Raw genomic sequence first — 25,562 nt, 5'->3', positions numbered from 1 at the left:
AATGCAAGAATTGTGAAGGTGATATCAAAGAAGGGGTCCTATGTTAACATGTAACTTGGCCTGTTAGGATGTTTTGGAGTTAAATAGCTTTTTTGTTCAGTGAATGTGACCTCTTAATGCTGCAAATTCCACAAATGAGCATTTTCAGTTCTTTAAAACATATCAAATGTCTAGAAATTCTACTGTGCCTAATAATTTGGAACAGTGCATTTTTAGGTTTTATTCATTTTGGAGATTAGAGTGTTATCATTGGGAGATTTCTTCAATAAAATTCGATGTATACTCTAAAGGGTGATGACTTTTATTAGACTGACTGTCATTTGGAACGACCATTTAGGAAAGTAGTGTAGTAAAGCACGGCACTCTGGGTATCTGGGAGGTGCTCAAGTTAGGTATCCAACCCGTGGTACATAGGCAATAATATACTTGGCACTCAGGAGAATTTTGTGGTGAAGTAAAACATGATTTATTCAGTGCATCCAGTTCAACATGAACGTTTTCGGTCCCAACATAGGACCTTCATCAGACAGGATTTTTGAACACTGGACTACACAACGTGTCTGAATGGGCCCACACGTGGTTCTAATATCAGACCGGGTCCAGGAGGTGTAGTACGGCCTTTAGCAGAAAAAATGAGGAAGCGCTGTGGACAGGCGAGATACTCGCTGATGTGGGGAGCGCTGGTGCTGCTGCGATTCGGAAGCGCCGTGCTGCAGGGAGCCCTCCCGGAGAAGCTTCTCCGGGAGGGCTCCCTGCAGCACGGCGCTTCCGAATGTGGGCTGGCGAATGCGCAGATGGAGATCTCGGCACCAAGATCTCAGGAGATGAGTACAGCAGTGTCTTAAATGCATCGAGGGTGGAGTGTTCCTGAAATGAAAATCACATCCACGTTACTTGGAAATTTGGACCCTGTTCACATGTTACATAAATGCTGTTTTTTCTGCTGCTTTTTGTGTACAGCAATTCTGCTGCGTTTAAGTGTCCATGCAAAGTGGATGTGATTTCATGAAAACTGCTCCCACTGCTGAACTGTGCCGTTTTGGTGCTCTTTTTTCTAATAAGACTCCTATGAGGAACCTAAAAAAAATTATGCAAAAAACATTGTTGCATTCTTAAGTGCAGAATTAGTCATATGGGTGGTGCTTTATAGCGCTTCAGTCACAGTCCACTTATCAATACTCAGACCCAAGGAAGTATGATTGACGGGCTGAACTGCCCCGATGTCAGGCCGATTGCTAAGGAAATCCTGCGCCTGCCTCCTGACAACCAGCGCACACTCACAGCAGCCACACAGCCTTTGACTCACAGCAGTTCCAAAGCATGGGCATAAAGAAAATGAAGCAAGTAGGCAATTGGCTAATGATTAGTGTTTTTTGACTGTAATACTTGGATATTTAGCTTGAGGACATGTTAGTGATGTACATTGCATGACATGAAAGACACTGGGGGCAGCTTGGTATGGACAAATAATGTGACATGTTCTCTTTAAATCAGGGGCGGACATATCATTGGTGTAACTTGTGTGGCTGCACAGGGACCCAAGAGGTAAGGGGCCTATTTCCACCCCCAAAGCAGCAGGAATAGTGCATTTTGATAAGATATTGGGCTCCCAAGGGCCCATTTATTGTTCTTGCACAAGGGCCCTCTTCTGTCTGTTTGTGCCAGTGCTTTAACTGTGCATGACAATACGAGCAGGCTGTCTTTGAATTCATATTTTTGACTGTCAGTTGAATGCTGCCATTTCTAGTTGATGTCATATTTTTCCTGGGATGTCTACGTTTGTCAACAAATTTTAGGCACAAACAGGCAGTATGGTGGCTCAGTGGTTAGCACTGTAGTCTTGGAGCTCTGAGGTCCTGGGTTTAAATCCCACCAAGGACGACATCTGCAAGGAGTTTGCATGTGATTGTGTGGTTTCCTCTGAGTACTCTGGTTTCTTACCACACTCCAAAGTCATATTGAGAGGGAATTTTGAGGAATTAATGGCATTATATAACAAATCAAACAGTATTCTGGTGTCCTTTTTGCTGCTTTTTCTAGTTGAAGTAATAATTTTCCACATAAATTCAAAATCTGGTACAATTTCCAGGGATAAATCCAAAAGCGGTAGGGCGATAGAAAATAGACCTAATATCATGGATAAAAATTTGTTAGGAGCAGCACATGTCCAGACAGAAGTAGTACTGAACGCAAGTCACATTTGGCCTCTGGCAAGCGTACTAGTGGGGAAGAACAGAGGATGTAATGGAGTATATGTCCCATCATGCATCTCAATCACTGCAGGATAAGTAGCCTCTGACAGCTGAAGTCAGTGTTCTGCTCAGTCCACATCTTCCCCCATCATAACACTTATTAGTGTACATACCGGATGTTCCAATCTGTCTCATAGTCCCCAAATCCTCAGCACCCTGGGGGCTAAGGAACATACCACAGCAGAAAAATTTCTTTCAGTTGATTTTTGGAAGAGATGAACAGCTGACTTTTGTTCTTGGAAAAAATGGTTCCAGAAAAGTTGGAGAACACCTAACTCAATTATTGGAGTGGCAATCAGGCATGGTGAGGGGGCAAGAAGCGCTGGCCATTTCACACACAGAGTCATGAGTCAACAGAATAATGGATGACGATGATGATGAAAATTTAGCTTAATTCATACAAAAAAAATCTGCATTTTAGAGAATTAGGATTAATATAACACACTTACCAGCACCCATGCACAGTTCCCCTTTCTCCTCCATGCATAAACAGTAACACTATCTCATCACATTAGTACATCTCTCTGCTCCCTGAGCATTAACTTCCGGTAACACGCGCACTCTCCTCGTCTTAACGGTCCAGCACATGCACCTGCTGAGAAGCCCCCAGCAGATAGCTCCAGCAATGTCTGAACTCGGAAGCCGCTCCAGCAGAACCTCATAGACTTGTGTGTCTGAACGTGTCCCTATCGCAATACTCCATGTTAGTATCCACCCTGCCCAATGAGTAGTCTGAATGGTGCCCGAGTCCAGTCCGTGACAGTGTACCTGACCCTTTGAGTCAGCAGCTGCAATAGCGGGGACTGCCTAGGAGTGGTACCTGGCAACTACCTGCAGCTAAAGCCACCATCAGAAGCTCCAGTGAACACCAGGTAGCCACTTAGCTAAGCCCCTCCTAAGTAAGCCCGACCCTGTGACACATTGGTCTACGGACCACGTGTGCCCCCCTGTGGGCATGACAAATATTTGCCGCAAATGGAATCTTTTGAGAAAACTTGGCAAATCGAGTAAAGTCAAATTTCAAAAGATCCACTCATCACTAGGTGTAATAATTATTCTTGCGTCTATTTGATTATATTTATTCTAAAGAAAAAACTAAACCCATTGCATCGCTCCCTCTTCTCTCTAAAACTGTGGCATGTGGTAAACACCATTATCTGTTTTTGCTGCTCACATTCCATCATGCCACCTTGTTATATGTAATTGAATTATGGATCACAAGTCAACCATTACACAGTGAGATGTCATTAGACTCATTCCTTTCAGCTTATTCAATTTAACAAAATGGAACATTGAAATGGAAGTGCTCTATGGCATGGAAATGGTAATGATAGTATCTTAGCTCAAACTCTACAACTAACTAGCAAAAAAATAAATATTGCCTAATGCTAATGGTGTCTGACAGATGATTTGTATACCAGGCTCCATTTAATGGGAAGAATTGTTGAACTGAACTTATAGTCATACAGATCACTGAGAGCTTTAAACATACTTATGTCCAGGAATATTAAGAAAATCTGTTAAGCTAAAGCTGGAGTCTAACTCTACGGAACCAATTTTGGAGGCTAAAAGAAATCCTACAGATATGGTTGCCTAGCTCTGCATATTTAGTAGTCATAAAGTCCCCATAGCCGGTCCACCTGGAAACTTGTATGGAAGTGCCAACAGTATAGTATGATTCAAATAAAAAAATACCAAAACATGGGAAGCCAGGACAGCCCATAATAAAATCAATTAACAAACTTTATTGATATAAACAATTATAAAATCAATTAAAATCATATAAGGAGAGTAGGCAGCAGAAATCTCTTTAATCTGAGGCCAAAATATACAGACAAAAAATAGTGTCCCTCTCCACTCTGCGACGCGCGTTCTGGCTGATGAGTCCTCAGTCATAGTAGTAACGCATCCTCTAACATCACTCTCTCCGTCCACCCCTCTAATGCATCAGCGATGGACAGCGACTTATGACGTCGGACCCTGAACCCACCAATTCCTGCCTATCGTTGTCTGTCAAAGCTTTAATTGCATTGATTTGTTGTTTTTCCACTCCATATCCTATTGTGGATGAATCTGGCTCCATTTGGACCGTCACTCATTCATACTTATATAAATTTCTTCTGGATTCTACTATTCTAGGATATTGTTCTATTCCTGACCTATTTACTTATATTTTCATATGGGATTTTTTTGGTTTATCCTTTCATCAGCTATTTACTCTACTATTCCCCTCATGCCTGATACCGCTACTATTATTTGTCTGTATATTTTGACCTCGGATTACAGGGCTTTCTTTTGTCCTCCTCTCCCATTACAATTTTCACTGATTTTATTATAATTGTTTAATCAATAAAGTTTGTTACCTGATTCATATATGGGTTCTCCTTGCTTCCCATTTTTTGGTATTTTTTGATTTGGGAAAAGCGCTGTGCTTGTTATGAGCTGTTTATAAGTTTTTATATGCTTCAAATAAGGATAGGCATGATTTTTTTATGTTATATATCACTTGATGACATGGATCCTAGAAGCCATTAGTCCAGATGCACTGTTGGAATACAGCATGGACAGATGACGATGTTGCGAGATGAACTAGTAGAACCAACAGAGGTAGTAGAGGTTCAGTTCTATGGCAGCTGATGGAATGAAGTCTTTTGTGACTGGGTGGTAACTGTAAGAGTACTGTAGTAGACCAAAGGAAAGACAAAGAAGCACTGTAGACTTGTCAATGAAGTAGAGGCCAGTAAAGTAGAAGAGTTGAGTGATGTAGCAGAGCACTGAGGAATAGCAGAACTGGGCATGTCAGGAGAATCACTTGAAGCAATGTAGCAGGGCTCAGCAGAACAGCAGACACTGTATAATGAAAAGGTGCTTTAATTACTTGTACATTGCAAAGATGAAAATGTACAGAATCTGTTTTCCCTTTCTTAGTAGAAATTGTGCTATTGGGCACCTGTCAAATAACACAGCTGCACTGAGTAACTTAACTGTGAGAGTTGACAGCTCTTTATCGCGTATGTTAGCTTCAGGTACAGAAGTGATGTATAATGACATCTGCCCAAACGAAAGAGTTTCCATCTGTGTACCACAGTTTGTTAGCAGCACTATAACAATCATATTTTAACTCAATTGTTTTCTTTGTTTTATTGACTAATGACCACTGTTTGTCTATATGAGAAATATAAAACTTCTAATTTTGTGATCTCTTCCCTTACATGTGTTTGTGCATTCTTAATCAAACTATCTGCATTACAAAGAAGATTATTAATTAATCAGATACCAGAAACTTTTCATACAGTGGCATGTAAAAGTTTGGGCACCCCTGGTCAAAATTATTGTTACTCTAAAGTTGAAAATAAAATTATGTCTAAAAGGCCTAAACTTAAAGATGACACATTTCCTTGGTATTTTAAGCAGAAACAATATTTTCATCTTTTACATTTTAAAAATTACAAAAAGTAAAATGAAATGATGTAAAAGTTTGGGCACCCTGCATGGTTAGTACCTAGTAGCACCTCCTTTTGGAAACATCACAGCTTGTAAACGCTTATTCTAGCCAGCCAAGAGTCTTTCAACTCTTGTTTGAGGCATTTTCATCCATTCTTCCTTGGAAAATTCTTCCAGTTCTGTGAGATTCCTGTGTCGTTTTGCATGCACTACTATTTTAAAGTCTAGCTACAAATTTTCAATGATGTTCAGATCAGCGAACTGGGAGGACCATTGTAAAACCTTCAGCTTGCACTTTTTCAAGTGGTCTATTGTGGATTTTGACGTCAAAATCAGTTTTTCTTTTCTAATAAATTTGCAAAAATTACTACATTTCTCTTTTTTCAGTCAAGATGGGGTGCAGAGTGCACATTAATGACATAAAAATGAACTTTTTTGAATTTACCAAATGGCTGCAATGAAACAAAGGGTGAAACATTTAAAAGGGTGTGAATACTTTCTGTACCCACTGCACATTATGGGGTGCTCTTCCCTGTTCGCCTCTTGAGATAGGACAGCTCCCAGCCCGACATCTGACGCATCCGTCTGGACCACAAACTCCTTTGAGAAAACAGGTGCTACCAGCACCAGCTGTTTACACAGGGCTAGCTTCAGTTCCTGGAAGGCCGTCTCAGCTTCTGGAGACCACTTAGCCATAGCTAACTTTGTCCCTTTAAGGGGGTCCGTCAGAGAGGCGGCTACCATGGTGAAGTTTGGGACAAACTGGCCGTCATTGACCACAATGCCCAGGAATGCCCTCACCTGCTTCTTTGAGAGGGGTTGTGGACAGCCCTTGATCACCTCAACTTTTTTTATCTGGGGCTTTATTTCACCCCTGCCTATAACATAGCCCAAGTATCTCGCTTCCTCCATTCCCATGGCATATTTCTTCAGGGTTTTTGAAAACCCAGGGGCATTGGGTAGGCATCGGTCTTAGAAACCTGCTCGATGATCTTCGTACAACTTGGCAGCTCTGAGAAGAGGTCCCTGTTCTGCTGTAGCAACTCCGGACACTGTTGCTTTTGGGCACGTGACAGTGTCTCTGCCACCTTGACTACTTCCATATCCACTTCAGGCTTGGCTATCAAATACGGAACTTCCACAGGCTACCTACCTTGCCACGGCTTACTCAGATTGACGTGGTATACCTGGTAGGGCTTCCTTCTCCCCATTTGGTGGACTTTGCAGTTGACATCTCCAACCTTTTCAACTATTTCGTAGGGACCCTGCCACTTGGCCAGGAATTTGCTCTTCACCTTAGGTACCAGCACCAGTACTCGATCCCCAGGGTCTAAGTGTCTCACCCTCGCTGACCTATTGTACACCCTTGACTGCCTCTTTTGTGCTTTGAGGAGATGTTCTCTCATGAGGGGCATTACATTGGCAATCCTCTTTTGCATCTGGGCCACATGCTCAATCACACTCCGGTAGGGTGTAGCCTCCGCCTCCAACATCTCTTTTGCTATGTCAAAGAGTTCACATGGGTTTCAGCCATACAACAGCTCAAAAGGGGAGAATCCAGTAGAGGCAGGACTTCTCTGATAGAGAATAGAAGGTATGGTAGTAGACAGTCCCAGTCCCGGACGTTCTTCTCTAAGACCTTCTTCAACATGGCCTTCAAGGTTTTATTGAACCTCTCTACCAAGCTATCCGTCTGTGGATGGTAGACTGAGGTCCAGAGTTGTGTGATTTGCAGGGTTTTTCACAACTCCTTCATCACCTTTGATATAAATGGGGTCCCTTGGTCCATCAGGATCTCTTTAGGCAACCCCATTCTACAGAAGACATGGACCAACTCTCGGGCGATACATTTGTCAGAGGAGTTACGAAGTGGAATGGCCTCCAGGTATTGTGTAGCATAGTCCAGTATCATCAGAATATACTGATGTCCTCTGGAGGACTTGACCAGGGGTCCCACTGGATCCATGGCTATGCTATCAAACAGTACCTCAATAATAGGCAACGGCACCAAGGGGCTATGGAAATGGGCCACTGGGGAAGTCAGCTGGAAGGTGGGACAGAACCTACAGAAATTCACAATATCACGGTGACAACCGGGCCAGTAGAACCTCTGGATGATCTGTTCCTGGGTTTTCTCTATGCCCAGGCGACCACCTAACACATGTGGATGGGCCATGTCTAACACTGCATCTGTATGACCTTGACACCTGTAACTGCTCAATTACCTCCCCTCTCAGCTTAGTGATGTGATATATCATCTCCCCATTCTTGGCAAAATGTGGGTATTGAGTGTCAGCCCTCAGCTCTGGGGCTACACCATTAAGTACCATTACATTATCCAATGCCCTTTTCAGAGTTAAATGCCTGAGTTGGGCAGTCCTAAAGTTCCCCTGGACATCTCCAGCTCAGGGACTTTGGCCTCAGTGGATGCTGGCTAATCCTCATCAGCAACAAGCACACAAAATGGAATCCTGCCATCTGCAGCCTGCGACAAGGTTTCTTTGGGAGCAACCTGGCTCTTGTCTGGACAACCAGACGTTCCACCTTTTCCCCACAAGTCCCAAAATAACACAAAGTCCTGCCCTATTACAATAGGGTGCAATAGGTCCTTGACGACGCCAACCTCATGGGACTCGGTGCCACAGTTTGTTTTTATGACCACCTTGCCCATAGCGTAGTCCTTTGCATTGCCATGGATACAGCGGATGCCCAGCCTCTTTCCAGAAATCAGTCGATGTGGAACTGTGGCCCTCACTAGGGTTACCAATCTTTCTGAGTCCAGCAAACCAGTCACTTGCACCCCGTTTACTGTCACGGGGCATGCCTGCGGCCCCTCTCCCGTTTAGGGGACAGCATTGCAGGCCAGGTATGCAAAGTATGAGCAGCGCCATCCTGTGCTGCAGTCTATTGGCTCAGTGGTCATGAGACAACAGGTGGCTAGGTGGCCAGGAGTAAAACACATCCAAAAAATTACACTATGGGAAGGGACCTTGGCCACTAAATCAGGTGATCTAGGTTGCCCCCTAGGTGTGGCTCTAGCTCCCCTCTTTTGGGTGTCAGCCCCGCTTTGGGAACTCCAGCATGGGGATGCTATGACCCCTTGCTTTGCCAAGAACCTCTCGACCGCCTGGTGCCTCTCCACCAAGCTCTTTAGGTCATCGGCATTACGGGAATCTCCCTGGGCAACCCAGGATTGCACCAGCCTGGGTAGGGAGTGTACTAGTCTGTCCAGACGACCTTCTCCACCATCTGTGCCGGGAAGGAGGATTCAGGTTGCAACCATTTCTAGACCAGGTGTAGGAGATCAAACATTTGGGACTGGGGAAGTTTGTCACTGTGATACGCCCACTCGTACACCTGTTGCACGATTCCTAAACATGCCAATATCTCAGCCTTTAACTTGGCGTATTCTTTTGCGTCCTGCAATGCCAAGTGATAATACATCTTCTGCGGTTCATCTGTCAAATATAGCACCAGATCCTTGGACCACTGCTCTGGAGGCAATTTCTCACGCTCCGCCACCCTTTCAAATACCACCAGGAATGCCTCGACGTCATCCCCCGGGGTCAAATTTTGCAACGCTCTTCTTACCGTCTTCCTAATGTAAGAGTCATCAGGTGGACTTTGGGTTGGGTCACTCGTCCTGCCCTTAAGGGTGGTTGCCAGGAGCTGCATCTGCTGATGTTTCTCCTGCTGGCTCTGCAGGATCTGCTGCCACTGCTTCTACTGGCTCTGCTGGAACTGCTGCCACTGCTCCTGCTGGCTCTGCTGGATCTGCTGTAACAACAGCCTGTTGGTCTCTTGCTGTTGCTGCTGCGCCTGGACCTGGTGTTTCAGCGGTTCCTCCATGTTGTCAGATTTCTCTCCTGCAGCTGCTTTCACCCAGGACATGGGATTTGTGCCTGTGCTTCTAGCACCAAGTGTAGGAGTCCGTACTCACTCGGCTGCGGTTGAGGTAAGCACAGGAAGCGGTATTGCAGAAATGCAATGCAAAGTTTATTAAAATGGCATAAACTGCTCTGGATAAGAAAACAAATGAACAGCCTTTTCTGGCACAAAGTAACAAACAGAAAAATAAACAGTCCATATAGTACTGCAGGTCCACCCACTCAGGTCAGTGTCTTTAGCACACACACAATGGAGGTCTCCACACCTCCAGCCACAGACACTGAATGAGGCGATTGGGCTCCATTTTATTAGCCAAACCACACCCCTGGGTTTGGGATATGTGAGCGGTCATTCCCACCTATCTCTTATGAATGCTCGTAAAACCCGGCCCTGGAATGGCCAAATAACTCTATCAGTACAATATGTGCTGGAGCATACATACACATATCTCCCCTCCAGGACTCGTCCAGCTCCCATCTTACAATAGATAAAAAATATATAAAACAGCATCAGCTAACTGTGCGATTGGGTGCCAAGCCTCCCAGGCAATTACCAAACCTTATATGAAAAATGAAATTTAGTCAGTACTCCAAAAACAAAGTTCAATGTTATAAGACTTTAATAACCCATATAATGACATATTGGTTTATTTTCTGGACCTTTCCAAAGCAAGATAGAATAATAGATAGATGACAATGACAGATAGATAAAGGGGCATAACGATCGCAATCACAAACAGTCCGACTCTCTGCCCATGCGGGAGGGTGGCCCGCCAATGCCATAAAATATTTCAGCTGGATGTGTATTTGTAGATGGACATTCAGCCGAAATGTATTGTGGTGCAGACCACAGCTGGGACCCTGCACTACAATATATGTTGCCGGCAAATCAAAGGCTGGCAGCTGACGTCAGAATACAAGTCACTGGCGGCGCATGGTAGTGACTTCATGCATTGCCCATCTCTTTCATGCTGAAGTCAGGTGACCGCTTCTGCACAGGCTATAGAAGAGGATGTCACATGTCGTAGGAGTAGGGGAAGGCGAGTAGAATCATTTGGGGTTTTTTTACATTTATTGGAGAAGGGTCGCAGAACAGGGACATTACAGCTGGAAGAAGCCCCGAATGGGGCACATAATACCAAGGTGGGGGATATTTATTACTGAATGGGGCCCAGGATGGGGGGCATTATACCAGGATAGGGGACATATATAACTGGAAGGGGCCAAGGATGAAATACATATATTACTGGATGGGAACCAAGATATGAGGGTATTATACCAGGAATGAGGACATATATTACAGGAAGGGTCCCAGGATAGTGGACATTATACCAGGAAGTGGCCCAGGATGGAGGATATTATACCAGGAAAGGGAGACCTTATATCAGAAGGGGATATTGCTAAATGGGGGGCCAGCATATTTGTTTCCAAAAGATCTGGATTGCTACAATGGCCCGTATATCTGACAAACATGTAGGTGGAGGCCCAGGTTCACATTTTGCTTGGGGCACATTGGACTGTAGCTATACTACTGGATAGTCAGAGAGTGAGAGATAAATTTTACATGTAACAGTGAAGTATATGTAAGAAAGTACAGTCTCCTGCACAGTTGTTTTATGTATCTGTATTACAATAATGTCAAATGCAGCTACAAAATTTATCAATGGGGCCTGCATACTGCCAAAAAATGTAAAAAAAAACATGGTGTTTAAAAATGTTTCCATAGTAGGATGTTAGTAGACTATAAAGATATCTGCTGCTCCATGAAGGGTTAAGAGCCAGGGAATACACACAAGAAAATAATGGCATGTGCCATTGAATGTTGGTAATCAGAGTCTGACACTCATCAAACACTAAAACCAAACAATATACAAGTTGCAGCTGAAATAACCGTAACTTTACATGAATCTAATGACTTTGCATAAGACGTTACGGATTAGAATGGCTCACATACATGGACATTTCAAAGAGGAGGCAGTCATTATCATCATCAGTTGATTGAGAATCCTAGGAATTGCCTTCATTTCGGATTCGTCCAGCATTTAATGTGTCTTCAATGTAAACCAGATTTCAGTAGAGTTTGGGCTCCAGTCCAGGAACATTCAGATGAATCCACAGGACAGCCGAAGTCTGCAGCAGCATCTAGTGGTCATCACGAGGAACCGGCCAGCAGACATTCCTACTCTATCCAAAATCCTGTCTTTTGGGGGAAATACGGTGAATGAGCTCGGTTGCCATGGCTATACAGCTCTGATCTTCCCTCTCATTGATTCCTTTTTTTCATTCATTCTCTTCCCACAGAGGAGGACAACTCATAATTTTTAAACATAGTGATTTTTTTAAAGCTTGGAAAAGCAAACAATATTTCGGCCTTTGGTTCACATTCCGTCCTGCAGTGTTACACATTTAGCAATTAGAACTGAGGATGCTCGTGGTTACAACAGGGCTTAAAGGCCAGAAATAGTCAAATTGCTAATAAATAGCAACTTCAATGCTAATTTCCACAGCACAACCATCATTGTCAATAGCAGAAAGTCCAGGGCTCATGTTAGTTATCAGAATATGTGTAAATTAGGATAAAACCATGATAGTATAAAGCATCTTCAAGACTGGGCTCTGGGATTAGATACACAGTTGAATGGGTTGATTATTAGATACTTAGGTTGTGTTGGTGCCCTGGGTGTCACCAAATATGATATTAGTCAATAAGACGCACGTGATTGGATTGGGATCGGGTGTTAGGCCGGAGACACACTGGCATATCACATCCAATGCAAGATGCATTTGTCCGATTTAATCTCAAGTGTGAGCGAGCCCTTAAAGTAGCATTGACATGAATGGTAGGGCCTATAACATAACAGCAGAACAGCGTCCAGAGAGTCCCGCTACCTCAGCTTTCCTGCTTTCGCCACATAATACATCCTTAGAGACACACAGGCACCCAACCCTTCCCATGGTGTAAAAGGAAACACGAATCTTCAGATGACGCCACCTTTTTTCAGGTCCAATATTCATATGACCATTGTAGATACGGTGAACAGGGCTTATGGTGTAACCATTGTTTTAATTTGTATTTGTTTATTTCATGAATCAATATTACAAGTGGGAATAAGAAACTGTAATATATCTTCTGCTCCTCTCTAAATTCTCATTTCACAGGTAAAATGTGTATTCAGTGAAGACAGATTGTTATATTCCTGAGATAGGAATTGGCAGTTAGTGCTAATAAGATTCTATGAAGAGGGGAGAGACGTGGAGAAGTTCCATCCCCAACACTCATTCACGGGGTATCCTTCAGCGATTGTTATATTCCTAACAAAGGAGATGACAGTTAGTGCTATTAAGATTCTATGAAGAGGGGAGAGACGTGGAGGAGAAGTTCCATCCCCAACACTCATTCACGGGGTATCCTTCAGCTTTACAAGACTCCTGACCGATCATCTGTTTAATGAGGCAAAACCCAAGATAAAAGCAGCAAAGAATAGCCATGTAGTAAGTAAGTATATAGTAATAGTACTTGTAAATGACACAAGGAACAAATATCCCCATTGCAACAAGTTGTACCCACTCAAGATAATTTATAATTTTAGTACTTCACTTTTCTATGTGGCAACAGAACTCAAAACAGACAGGGGCAGAGGAGGACCTAGACCTGACTGTTGGGCGCCAGCCCGTAGAAAGCTACAAGAAGCACAGCTCAAAAAGGAGGGTATAGTAATGAGACCACGGATGGCCTAGCTGGATGTGTATCCTAATCCAGTGTAGACAGCAAAGTATTATGCTGTTTATGAGGCACTCGGTGTAATTAGCTGCGCATGAATCAAGATTCACTTAAGCGACAATGAGAAACATTAGCGACGTGCTACATCTAAAAGGCTGGAAACACGATATGAATGACAACGGCATCCTCGCCTATTGTGTGCACAATGCTCGGGTTAGACAGGAGGTAGTCTTCACACATATTGCTCTGTTAATATCTCATTTTATTTTTCACCTGCATTTGCTCAGCATTTATAATACAGAATAAAACAAAGGCAGAAACATAATGATTAAATACCCTGCAGTAAATAAATAAACAGCATAGTGCATGAAAATAATGTACTGTAATTAGTTAACATGTTTTGTGCTTAAAAAAAAAAGCAAAAGCCATCCCACCACTACACGGTGACCGTATTTTTGACAGTCCTAACTCGAATATTAAAAACCTTAACGTTTGTCAAGTGACATGTATGTGGATAAGGGCTGAGAAGGACTGAGTCCAGCTAGTGGACACACAGCCAAAGGAGACCACATCAATAATGCCCAGCTCATGGAAAGGCAGGCCACACCTTTATATGTACATGATGCAGACCAACAGAAAAATGTCAAAAAAATTTTTTTTTAAAATGACCATTACGTCAAAACATAAATCAGGTCTGAACAGGTACTTACCTAGAATCGCCAACTCATATACAATGAAACAGATAAGGCAGCACTCTGTAGCACTATAGTATGCGAACATAAAATATGAAAATTGAATTGCATTACTGCACTAGAAATATGAAAAATTGAGAATACTTAGTGCATGAATTGGCCAATCTCCACAGAGATATAGACTTTAGTCCATGAGAGGATTCACACTAGGTTCCCAGAGAGATGTCTAAGATAGGATTGGCATTAGGTCCAGGCAACGAGAATCGCCTTAACGTGGCTGCTAGGAACACATGAATTGGCCAATTCATGCGCTAAGCATTTTCAATTTTTCATATTTCTAGTATAGTAAGGCAACTCAATTTTCATACTTTATTTTTGCATGCTATAGCACTGCAGAGTGCTGCCTTATCTGTTTCATTGACAGTCAGAAAAAAACCCAAAGATATGACTGGGATATAAACTGGTGTGCATGCAGCGTGTAAGCGCATGTTCACACTAGCCACTGAACAGAATTTTTTTTTATAATATAGAGCAGAGGCCTGTCTGTATATCTGTCCAGCATTTATAATATATAGAGCAGAGACCTGTCTGTATATCTGTCCAGAATTTATAATAAAGAGCGGAGACCTGTCTGTATATCAGTCTAGCATTTATAATATATTGTCAGATACTACAAACAGTCGCGCTGCATCTGGCTGCAGAAGGTCTCTGTGTTTGGTATTGCAGACACCTTCTGAATCCTTCTGACTTTTCAACCCAGTGGCAACCTCCCTCGGGCTCTACTTGACATACCTGGACCTGGGTGTTTATAGACTTCCAGTATGCTTCAGGGAGCCGTCTGTGACATTCAAATTTACCCTTGTGAAGGTTTGGAGCTATAGCAGTTGGCTTATCTCCTAGTGCTGTTTGAGGACGTCTGGTGTTATCTCTCTAGAGTCTGCTCAAGCTAAGATGCTTCCCCCTTGTTTGTCTCCTTTCTTCTCTTTAGTGTACAGTGGGGACTGACCAGTGCCTATCCCCCCTTCCCTATTCAGGGCCTAGCTCTAGTGATATACAGGGCTTAGGTTCCTGCTCGGCGATTGGTGTGGAACCAATATAGGGACCGTAGGGGAGGCAGGGTGCTACTAGATCTGCCTAGGGGGTCTCCATTTCTCCTTAACCTAGCATTTGGGCTTGTTTCACCTTGCATACAAGAATACCTTAATATATATGGCATACAATGGAACCTGCTAAAAAATTGTACATCTCAGGTTAATGCAAAATCACTCAGTATGCCTCCATGTAAAATCAGTTTTATATAGAGCTATAAAGCTGCAATTATTTTTATTCAACCCAATCATCTCAAATGAAGTTTGTTAGCAAAATTTTAACCTTTCTGCTGTTTGCAGTACCTCAAACAAAAATGATTTGAATACTTGAAATCAACTAATATAACAAGTAGTGTTGAGCATTCCGATACCGCAAGTATCGGGTATCGGCCGATACTTGCGGGTATCGGAATTCCGATACCGAGATCCGATACTTTTGTGGTATCGGGTATCGGTATCGAAACAACATTAATGTGTAAAATTAAGAATTAAAATAAAAAATATTGCTATACTCACCTCTCCGACGCAGCCTGGACCTCCGCGAGGGAACCGGCAGCGTTGTTTGCTTAAAATTTGCGCGTTTACTTCCTTACTTGAAGTCCCGGCTTGTGATTGGTCGCGTCGCGGTCACATGGGCAACGCGACCAATCACAAGCCGTGACGTCACGGGAGGCTGGACACGCGCGCATTTTAAAATGCGCGCTTGTCCTGCCTCCCGTGACGTCCCGGCTTGTGATTGGTCGCGTCGCCCATGTGGCCGCGACGCGACCAATCACAGCAAGCCGTGACGTAATTTTAGGTCCTTCATGATTTTAAAATTACGTTCTGGCTTGTGATTGGTCGCGACGCGATGCGACCAATCACAAGCCGTGACGTCACGGGAGGCAGGACAAGCGCGCATTTTAAAATGCGCGCGTGTCCAGCCTCCCGTGACGTCACGGCTTGTGATTGGTCGCGTCGCCCATGTGACCACGACGTGACCAATCACAAGCCAGAACGTAATTTTAAAATCCTGAAGGACCTAAAATTACGTCACGGCTTGCTGTGATTGGTCGCGTCGCGGCCACATGGGCGGCACGTGACCAATCACAAGCCGGGACTTCAAGTAAGGAAGTAAACGCGCAAATTTTAAGCAAACAACGCTGCCGGTTCCCTCGCGGACGTCCAGGCTGCGTCGGAGAGGTGAGTATAGCAATATTTTTTATTTTAATTCTTTATTTTAAACATTAATATGGTTCCCAGGGCCTGAAGGTGAGTTTCCTCTCCTTCAGACCCTGGGAACCATCAGGAATACCGTCCGATACATGAGTCCCATTGACTTGTATTGGTATCGGGTATCGGTATCGGATTAGATCCGATACTTTGCCGGTATCGGACGATACTTTCCGATACCGATACTTTCAAGTATCGGACGGTATCGCTCAACACTAATAACAAGTGGTTTCATTAAATTCAACACAAAATACCTTTCAATAACTACTGCAGTATCATATATCTGTATTCTCTTCATGATAAGTGTCTTTAGTATGTAGTATAGCCCTTTGGGTGTTATAATCTGCTGAAAACATGCTGCATAACCAGCTTCTGGCAATGATCCTGAGAAAGCGTATCCATTCTTCATGGGCAAAGACCTCCAGTTCGTTTTTGGATTCAGTGACCAGTACAAAAATTGATAAAGGGAAGAAACAAAAAGATAGCAGAGGCATTAAATGTTCATATAGATACTGTTGGAGCAAAGTTCACAAGTTTAATTCAACAATGACTACACTACCTTGATGTGGCAGAAAGATGAATTTATCACCAAATGCAAAAGATCCCTTAGGAGGCAGGTTGTCAATTACCCTTGAGTCACTGGACAAGATTGGCAGTAAGATTTGGTGGCAGCAGGCGATATAGTCTCAGTTTACATATTAAGGCACATCTGGAGGAGAAAGAATAAAACATGCTGAAAGCAACACATGCCTACAGTGAAGCATGCTGGTGGCTCAGTGATCCTCTGGAGCTTATTTGCTTCTTCCGGCACTGGAAACCTGCAGTGTGTGGGGAGTAAGATGGATTCAATCAAGTATCAGGAAATTCTAGAAGAAAATATCATGCCTTCTGTGAGGAAGCTGAAGCTTGGGCGTCTTTGAACTGCCCTACAGGACGATGATCCCAAACATACCTCCAAGTCCACCAATGCTTGAGTGAGAAGAAGTACTGCCACAGTAACCAGACTTAAACCGCATGTAAGATGTTAAAGAGCAATTCCTATTTCCAAGATCCTATCTCAATATGTAGTAGGTATAATAATAATATTTACAAACACCTCCAATTAGAGGTATTTCTTCGGATTTGCTATATCACTTACCCCATGTGCAAGATATTGCAGTAGTTTAGGTATACATGATGACAACTACTAACAACTAACCAACTGTCACTATATGAGTGGTCGTAACTAGTGATGAGCGAATATACTCGTTACTTGAGATTTCTCGAGCACGCTCGGGTGTCCTCCGAGTATTTTTTAGTGCTCGGAGATTTAGTTTTTCTTGCCGCAGCTGAATGATTTACATCTGTTAGCCAGCATAAGTACATGTGGGGGTTGCCTGGTTGCTAGGGAATCCCCACATGTACTTATGCTGGCTAACATGTAAATCATTCAGCTGCGGCAAGAAAAACTAAATCTCCGAGCACTAAAAAATACTCGGAGGACACCCGAGCATGCTCGGGAAATCTCAAGTAACGAGTATATTTTCTCATCACTAGTCGTAACCATGATACTTAAACTACTGCAACGCCCTGAGCATGAAAAAAGAGACATAGCTATTCAAAAGAACTATACTACATTTCTAATTGGAGGTATTTGCTAATATTATTATTATTAGGCTGGGTTCACATTATGTTAATGGTGTCCATTAGACGGACTACGTTACACAGCGGCATAACGCGGTGTAACGTAGTCTGTTTAACGCCGCCATTGACTCCAATGTCAGACACATCACTAGCGCCCGCCCACAATGGGCGTGCGCTAGGGATGTGCCATCATTGAGTGACGGACCCTGAGATGCGGACTGCAACATTTCCGGGTCCGTCACTGCTAGCACAGATAGAGCTAGCAGATGCTCTATCTGCGCTAGCGTGCTGCCATACCGGCACTTATGTTTACAGCAGCCCGTTACCATATGTGTTGAATGGGCTACTGTAAACATAATGTGAACCCAGCCTTAAGGTACCGTTACACTAAACGACTTACCAACGATGACGACCAGTGATACGACCTGGCCGTGATTGTTGGTAAGTCGTTGTGTGGTCGCTGGGGAGCTGTCACACAGACAGCTCTCTCCAGCGACCAACGATCAGGGGAACGACTTTGGCATCATTGAAACTATCTTCAACGATGCCGAAGTCCCCGGGTAACCAGGGTAAACATCGGGTTACTAAGTGCAGGGCCGCGCTTAGTAACCCAATATTTACCCTGGTTACCATTGTAAAAGTAAAAAAAAAAAAAACACTACATACTCACATTCCGATGTCTGTCACGTCCCCCGCCGTCAGCTTCCCACACTGACTGTGTTAGCGCTGGCCGTAAAGCAGAGTACAGCGGTGACATCACCGCTGTGCTCTTCTTTATGGCCAGCACTGACAGTCAGTGCGGGAAGCTGACGGCGGGGGACGTGACAGACATCGGAATGTGAGTATGTAGTGTTGTTTTTTTTTAACTTTTACAATGGTAACCAGGGTAAATATCGGGTTACTAAGCGCGGCCCTGCACTTAGTAACCCGATGTTTACCCTGGTTACAAGTGAACACATCGCTGGATCGGTGTCACACACACCGATCCAGCGATGACAGCGGGTGATCAGCGACCAAAAAAAGGTCCTGATCATTCCCTATGACCAACGATCTCCCAGCAGGGGCCTGATCGTTGGTCGCTGTCACACATAACGAGATCGTTAGCGGGATCGTTGCTATGTAACAAAAAAGCGTGATGTTGCAACGATATCGTTAAAGAAATCGTTATGTGTGAAGGTACCTTTACACCTACTACGTATTGGGATAAGATCTTGGAGATGGGAATAATCCTTTAATGGGATTTCAAGAAGTAATTTGCACAACACTGTAGGACATTGCAAAACATTGTAGGACTGTAGTTCCTAGGGAACTCTTCAAGAAGCTGGTGTCAGGTTATGCATCACATTTGCAACAGGTGCTAAAAAGCAAAGGATTCTCTTCTAAGTACTAAAGACATTTGTCATAAGAGCTGAATAATTCTGAGACGGCAGTCGTCATTAAAACTGTCATTTATTGTTGAATTTGGAGAAACCCCTTGTCCTTTTACTTGTCTTGAGCAAAAAAGCAGAAAGTTTGTAAATTTGGCTAAAATACTTAATTTCCAATGGGGCTTAAATAATTTTGATTGCATCAGTTGTATGGGCTGTCACAGATTGATAGTGGCAGAGATGTAAAATTATTAAATGCTACGATTACAATTAATAGGTTTTTAGTGATAATAATGAGTACAACTTATATAAAATGAAATCTAGGAATATACTGAAGGAATCTGAATGTATATTTTCACAATGTTGCACTACTTTACTGTATGCAGACATATCAGAGGAGAATTATGTAACTGCCTTACATCTCTATGCCTGAGGGTGGATCTCTTTTATCTGTCTATTTGTTAATGTGCTTTTGCATGTATTGTATCTTCATGTCTGGCAACCACTGCTGCAGGAGACTTTTGTCTGCTCCTTTGGTTATCATTGTTTGCTTGTCTTTGCCAAACCATGGGGATTACTTGTAATAAGATAGACATAAATGGTAAAATATAGAATTAAAGGGAAACTGTCATGTAAACAAATGCTATTAACTTGCTGATACTTTATGGGGTTATTCTTCAGGTTAGTAGCATTCCTAAGTTGTGCGGCCTCCACATGGGTGAGAGCCCAGCTGCTAGAAGGAAACTAACTTTATTCCTACCAGCAGCCTTGGGCTATCAGTCATACAGGCAGATTCGGCACAGTTTCTACTCAGGTTATAGTGAGCAGCGGCTGTAACCAAATCCCAGCACTGACTGACAGCCAGCCGGCTCTGAACTGATTCACTGCTGAGCCGCCTAGCAGCTGTACAACTTTAAAATGCTATTAACCTGCAGATTAACCCCATATCTCTAGGGTAAGTGTTTTGGGACATGACAGGTTCCCTTTATATCTTTTCCTGGGTGATTGTACAATTTGGTTTAAAGAGGCATTATCACGCTCTCTCACTGTTGCATTTCTTTGTAGAGATGAGCGAATCCGAACTGTAGAGCTCGGAGTTCGACATCTAGTGTCCGCTGCTAAACTCAAAACTTGAAGAATAAGAAAGATTTTTTTTTTCCAGCTCCAAAATTCAGGTCCCCATTAATTTCAATGGGATTCGGGTTCAGGTTTAAGTTCAAGTTCAGTTCTGGCACCTGAACCAAACTTTGGACAAAAATTCGGTTGGATACCAGAACCCAAACTTCCACAGGTGCGCTCATCCCTATTTGTTTGGACTTTGTATCTTGTAATTATTCTTGCTGTACATATTTATATACTACATGTGCATATTTACATAATAAATTATATTACTCATTGGGCAGGATTCATCATTGCACTTTTTGCCAGTTTCTCTGCTTGAATATCTCTCAATTAGGGACTTTTTCATTTGCAACAACTTCATCAGACAATTTGAACCTTTTCGTAAAGTTGTCTTTTCCTGCTTAGTATTTTAGGTAGCACTAGAGTTCTAGTTCTCTTCCTCTCTGAAGAGACAATTTGCATAATTAGCAAATTTCCCAGAGAAGTATTGTGGCTTTAAGTTTCCTCATCTCGGCATGCTTAGCATGTCAGTCTCTGCAAGGAGAAACGATACTTCTTGGATACCAGTGGGACGCCTTTCACACAACCAACCCAGATCTCCACTTTGCGATGAGGGGCAGTACCACGAAACACAGTGTCTGCAAATTGAGATTCTGGTTTGGCTATTATCCTAAGTCATGTGACAAGGCTCTTTAAAGGGTCAACATTGATTTATTTGGTGTAAAACTCATAGAGAAAATGTCACGGGGAGACTAGGTGGGCGAGAGCTAATAACCCGGGCCCCTGCAATTTCCCTCAGACTAGGGAAATCCTGACTGACCCTCTACCTGAAGTTTATTACACTGATGGTGTGCATGTCCAGGCCTCGAACCTCACCCTGCCTCCTGTTTCAACCCTAGGCTGAGAACCTCCGCCCACCACCCAGTGAACACCAATACCCACAGTATGCACAGACAAGGATAAAGGAAAATATACACCATGCTGCAGTCACTCAGGAATACACTATAAATGTGCAGGGCAAAATAAACACAAATATAGGAAGGAGTAAATAAGACAAAGGAAAATACACTATCAGCTACGATTCTCCAACAACCAGCTCTCCACTCCAGACCGAGATAACAACGAACAAGACAGAAGCTATAATCGGCAATGCCCAGAGATCAGCAGAACTATTTAAAGGCAATGGGCAAGGCCCAGCTTGCAATCCGAGGATCAGATAAATTAACCCCGGAACAGCTAGATAAAATCTAGCCGACGCCAATGAGTAAATAGTGGTCAAAAGCGGAATTACCGCTGTCTGTCGGACGACCTGGTCTGAACAGCGTCCGACATGACAGTACCCCGCCTTCTACGAGGGACCCCAGGGCCCTCATGGCTTATAGGACCCGGCTTGTCTGGATGGCGATGATGAAAAAACCTGACCAGCCGATCCGCATGAATGTCCGAGGCTGGTACCCAGGACCTCTCCTCAGGCCCATAACCATGCCAGTGTACCAAGTACTGTAAAGTGCGGCGCACTACACGAGAGTCAATGTGACGGGGTGTACGGCAGAGCAAGAAGGGACAACAGGCCAAGGGATGATTCCACAGATTTATTATCAAGAACGCTGGAACAACACATGCAGGTAGATCTACAGAGTCCACAATTAGTCCAACGGAACAGGTTCGGGGGCACCTCCCGATAATCCTTGTGCCAGCTAACAAAGCAATAGTCCACACGAGTCCAAGGGATCCCAAAACAATCCCACGAACGATGAGATATGTCCTCAGCTCAAGTCTCACCCCAATCGCTTCCGCAGTCACAGATGGATGTGGGGTCTTGCCTCAGCTAAGAATCCCCACTCCTTCTCCTTTAAGGTTCAACTCACATCTGATCTCAAAAATAAGAATGGATTGTCTGAGCTTCTGGGATCCACCCAAGAAGGGGGGTAGGGGTCACACCTTCTATTCAATGGTTGGGTCCACCAGAAGATTCTATGCTGGTCGGCTCCGCTTAGTCTATGTAGTATGTACATTTGACTAGCCACCTGCTGTGAGGAAGAATGGCTATTCCTTCACTAGTTGACAAAGCTTAATTACATTATAGCTTAGGGCTGCAAGTATTGGGGGAAGGAGACATTTTGTTATAGGTGAACTACCAGCACAAGAAAATACATAAATTACAGCTAATAGAAACCAGAGAACAGTTACATACATCAAATGGCTTATTATTCAAATACAGGACAGGGAAAAAGTACATATCATGACAATCCCTTCCCCTCCCAATTTGTGTACGTACTAGGGACCTCTACAGGTCGCTGGTTAAGTACACACAGGCAGAGCGTAACTTACATGTGGCTTCATGCAGCCACGAATTGGCATCGTAGCTCTCCCACATCATTGCTTAGGAGAACATCTGCAGGCAGACCACCCATCACCACAACCACACATCGCCTGACCCCAAAACCAAAGTTCAGATCCACAGTGGCTGTGGGAATAGTCCTCCATTGTCCACCAGCCAGTTCAATGACAATCCCAGGTCCTCTATGGATTGCCTCAGGTCGAACGACTCGAGGATCAGCCAGTGTGAGGAAAGCTCCTGAGTCACAAAATCCAATAAGTCTCTGTCCATCCAGCATGACCTCCTGCAAGTGCTTACCTCGATGAGCAGAAGTCATCATAGCTGCGGGTCGCACACCATAAACTCCTAGTGGTGCAACATGGGTGGGTGAGGCACTAGGCCAGTCCTCACGTAGTGGTGACACGTCTTCCTTCATGGCACTTGGCTGTACATAATTAATAATACGACTGGGTACAGGATCAATCCTCATTTGAACAGCTGGGCAGGAGGCTTGCAGATGCCCCGGCTGCCCACATCGATAGCATCTGTGCTGAGTCTCACTCCATCCAAGGCGTCCTCTTGGGCGAGGGGTAAGGGAACCTGGAGGACGGCTCCCACCTGAAGGTGCTGTAGGGGTTTGAGGACGACTCCTCCATGGGCTGGCTGGGCATGAGGCCTGCAGATGCCCCGGATGCCCACAACCATAACACCTGCACTCTGCTACTTCCTCTCCTCGTCGTATTCCAGAAAATGCAGTAGAAGCAACTGGAGGCACATTTACACGGGTATCAGCATGAGGTGGTGGCTTAGAGGAACGGGGAACAATGGGGACAGAAGAACTGGGGGCCACCGGTGTTGTGGAGCTGGTAGGCCTCTCTCGATCCTCTAACAGAACCCTGCACTGAGGCTTGATGGAGAGAGCCTCATCACCGAGAGATGCAGCTTCTTCCACTGTTGCTGGTCTCTCACGCACCCATTCCCTGATCTCAACGGGGCACTGGGCAAAGAATTGTTCTTTTAGGATAACCTGGAGAAAGGTGTTCCAGGTTAAGGCCTCCTCTGCCTCCAGCCAGCGATGACATATTTGTTTGAGTCTATGAACATATATCTTAAAAGACACTTCCCCATCACAGGCTAAAGTACGGAACTGAGTCCTGTAAGTGTCTGGTGTCACAGCATAATGTTCTAGAATAGTTTGCTTAATCTCCGCATACTCACAGTTCCCCCGAGGGTCCATAGCTCTATAGGCTTCGGCAGCTCCACCCTCTAAGAGCCCCACAAGATGCCTGACTCGCTCCCTTTCCGGGACTTCCATTAATCGACACTGATGCTCAAAGTCCTGGAAGAAGCCCTCAATGTCGCCTGCAGCCTCATTAAACGGCTTGAAGTCTTTGCGGGACACTCTGGGGAGATCCCTCATGGTTGGTGCTGGGGTTACAGTCTGTCTGGAGCTTCTAGCTGCTTCCAAAGCGATCTGCCTCTCCAGCAATGCCATCTCCTGAGCTCTGTCCTTGGCTCTGTGAATGGCCTCCCTCTCCCTCTCCTGAGCTCTGTGAATGGCCTCCCTCTTATCGTCTATGGTGGCCTCCTCTCCCAGCAATGCCATCTCCTCCTCGTACCACACAGCCCACTGACTTTTTTGGGTATTTACCTCCGGCTGCAGTCTTTCCTCCATTTGCTGTGAGGATCCTTCCTCAGCGTCATCTTGCAGGTGAACTCCTTCCAAAGCCTCAATTAGCTGCTCCTTGGAGAGTCCTTTAAAACGGACTCCTACTTCATGGGCCTTTGATTGTAGGCTCCCCAATGTCCAGTTCTTGTACTCTGCGGTGCTGGTTCCCGATGTTGGGCCATTGTCCTCCATTCCATCTGCTCTGATCCCGCTGCTGCCACCAGTTTGTGATGGAGTGTACGGCAGAGCAAGAAGGGACAACAGGCCAAGGGATGATTCCACAGATTTATTATCAAGAACGCTGGAACAACACATGCAGGTAGATCAACAGAGTCCACAATTAGTCCAACGGAACAGGTTCGGGGGCACCTCCCGATAATCCTTGTGCCAGCTAACAAAGCAATAGTCCACACGAGTCCAAGGGATCCCAAAACAATCCCACGAACGATGAGATATATCCTCAGCTCAAGTCTCACCCCAATTGCTTCCGCAGTCACAGATGGACGTGGGGTCTTGCCTCAGCTAAGAATCCCCACTCCTTCTCCTTTAAGGTTCAAGTCACATCTGATCTCAAAAATAAGAATGGATTGTCTGAGCTTCTGGGATCCACCCAAGAAGGGGGGTAGGGGTCACACCTTCTATTCAATGGTTGGGTCCACCAGAAGATTCTATGCTGGTCGGCTCCGCTTAGTCTATGTAGTATGTACATTTGACTAGCCACCTGCTGTGAGGAAGAATGGCTATTCCTTCACTAGTTGACAAAGCTTAATTACATTATAGCTTAGGGCTGCAAGTATTGGGGGAAGGAGACATATTGTTACAGGTGAACTCCCAGCACAAGAAAATACATAAATTACAGCTAATAGAAACCAGAGAACAGTTACATACATCAAATGGCATATTATTCAAATACAGGACAGGGAAAAAGTACATATCATGACAGTCAACCACCTTGGAGACTTCAAATTCCAGGTTACCATCCACCAAGACTGGAGGTGGCATAGGCGCCGCGTCCACAGAACCCACCACCTTCTTTAGAAGAGACCTGTGTATCTTATACACCGTAGGGAGCTCCAGTCGGTACGCTACTGGGTTAATGACGGCGGTGACCCTAAATGGACCAATAAACCGTGGACCCAATTTAAGGGACGGTATTTTGAGTCTT

This window comes from Ranitomeya variabilis, chromosome 2, assembly GCF_051348905.1.
Source record: "Ranitomeya variabilis isolate aRanVar5 chromosome 2, aRanVar5.hap1, whole genome shotgun sequence".
NCBI lineage: Eukaryota > Metazoa > Chordata > Amphibia > Anura > Dendrobatidae > Ranitomeya > Ranitomeya variabilis.
Note: the sequence above shows the minus strand (reverse complement) of the source record.